Here is a 2,541-nt window from a genome sequence, read left to right on the forward strand (position 1 = left end):
GACCGTCGCCACGGATTGTTTTTTTTTTCTCCTACAGGTGGCTTCCCGGGCTCCGTACTAATCAGCGCAGTGTCCATAATGAGTCCGCTAACTGACAGTGCGCTGTCCGGAGGCGGGGCATATTCTGGGCGAATGACCGAACAGAGTCTGACGGTACAGCGGAGCTGCCGACTCGAGGGTGGATCCGCCCCGGAGTCTGTTGCTGTCAGGGAATTATTAGTTAAAAGTCAAAATTATGACTTTAAAAGTGGAAATTATGACATAAAAAGTTATAATGATGAGAAAAATCGAAATCACTAAAATTTGACATACCAAGTCAAAATTAGGACATAAAAATTAATATTAGATAAAAGTCAAAATTATGACTTAAAAAAAAAAAAGAAGAAATACTGTTTAAAAAAAATACCGGAAACACTTTATTTTAAGTATTTTAAACACAACTGTAGCTGTATAACTTTACAACAGCAACACTGTCTTAACAAAAAAGCAAGACTTATTTGACATCAAAACAAAAATAAAAAAAATGCTGTCTAATCGCTCTCGCTGTACTTTGATGTCACACACAGAATGGTCTGTGCAGTGCTGCTTCAGTCAAACACCTATTGTGTTTTATTAGGAGACGCACAACAGTTCTTCTGTGGCTTTATAGATAATATTTTCACTTACACAATTTAGCAAAATCAGACAATATTGTATACCACAATGTTAATTTCTTATTACTGAATTGTAAATAAATATCACATTTGCAACTGGTCAGTGTTCAAAAAATGTTGGGAAATCACTTCATGTAGCCCTGCAAGAGTGATTACTGATAAACTGTCTGAAAAAAAAAGAAAGTCACATTTTAGAGAAGAAAAAAATCACCTACTGACTTTCAAAGCTGCTGCATAGTAACGACTTTCTACTTTGAGGATCTTGATAGAAATGTAGTGGAGTGAAAAGTACAATATTTGTCTTTCAAATGTAGTGAAGTTAAAGTCATAAGTTCCCAGAAAAAATAATACTCAAGTAAAGTACAGATACTCAAAAAGTGTACTTAAGTACAATACTCAAGTAAATGTACTTAGTTACTGTCCGCCTCTGACCATCTGTTACCCAACCCCTCCTGCTTTTGTAATGTGTACAGGTGTACCTTGCATCTGAACTAAAAACGCTTCAACCTAGATTGATAGCACTGCTTCAAAACGTCCTGCTCTGTCTGGTATTTTCATGACAGTGTCTGCTTTTTGAAGACGGCCACAAAATGAGGTGGGTTTGCTTGTCGAATTAAAGGTAGGATATGCAATATACAGTATATAGCACCATTATATTTAATTTTTGACGGTACTGAAACGAGGATGTGAGGGACAGATGTTAGTGCTTTCAATGGAAAAAAAAAACTTTGTAAGTAGACAAAAACACCATAAAACAAATGTGAAAGTTGTGAGAATTGCGTGATCCACCACATTATTACAGTGCGTGCAAAGACTTGTAAAAAATCACATTATCATTTTCATCCGCTTTAAAATCAATATGGCGTGCATCTAACCTGACTCGTCTACACTGGTTGAAAGTCTTTTCACATCCTGTTAGCAATCAATAATTAAAGTGCTCTTTCGTCCAATCATTGCATGGGGTCTGTATGCAACGATAAAAAGAAGCGCGCTGAGAAAAACTGCCATTGTATAGGTGTATTTAATTTTTTCCAACAATGTATCCAATATCAGGAATTTAATGCAGATTAACAGCTTGGAAGGGGAGTTGGTTATGGGCCGCATCACATCACTGTTTATTCTTCCCATTTTCTGACAACAGAAACAGAAAAATATATGAATGAAATTAGTTTTATTGATAATTTGTCTGTATTAAAATACAGTATTTGAGCACAGAGTAGGAGAGAACATTACAAACAAATGTAGAAGGCTGACGGGCAGAATGCAAATAAGACCAATGGCGTCATGAATATGCAAATTAGTGTATGACATTATGCAGTGACATTTAGCAAGTTTTTGAGCCACTTTCCATTGAAAGAAGTTGGCAACAGTTTTTTACACCTTTATTTATATAGCGCTTTTAACAATACAGATGGTGTCAAAGCAGCTTTACAGTATCAAATAGTGTGATAATAATGCAAAAGGACAATAGTAAAAACTCAATTTTCAGTTAAAGGCAGTTCATCATTGAATTCAGTGATGTCATCATCCAGCTCAGTTCAGTTTAAATAGTATCTGTGCAATCAAGTCAACGATATCGCTGGAAATTAAGTGTCCCCAAGCCAGAGGCGACAGCGGCAAGGAACCAAAACTCCGTCGGTGACAGAATGGAGAAAAAACCTTGGGAGAAACCAGGCTCAGTCGGTGAGAAGGGTCTGGCTGAAGCCTGGCGCTTGCACTCTCAGACTTGCACTCTCAGACACTTGCACTTCCGCTAGCGACGTCACTTGCAGTCTTTATTTTTTTTATTTTGTTCTATTTATTTATTATTTTTGTTTGAATCTCTCAACATTTTACAACAGTAGCCAGGTGGTGAAGACAAGACAAAAGAAACTAAATTACGAAGTCA

Source organism: Sinocyclocheilus anshuiensis, unplaced genomic scaffold (genome assembly GCF_001515605.1).
Source record: "Sinocyclocheilus anshuiensis isolate Anshui unplaced genomic scaffold, SAMN03320099.WGS_v1.1 scaffold705, whole genome shotgun sequence".
NCBI classification, from domain to species: Eukaryota; Metazoa; Chordata; class Actinopteri; order Cypriniformes; family Cyprinidae; genus Sinocyclocheilus; species Sinocyclocheilus anshuiensis.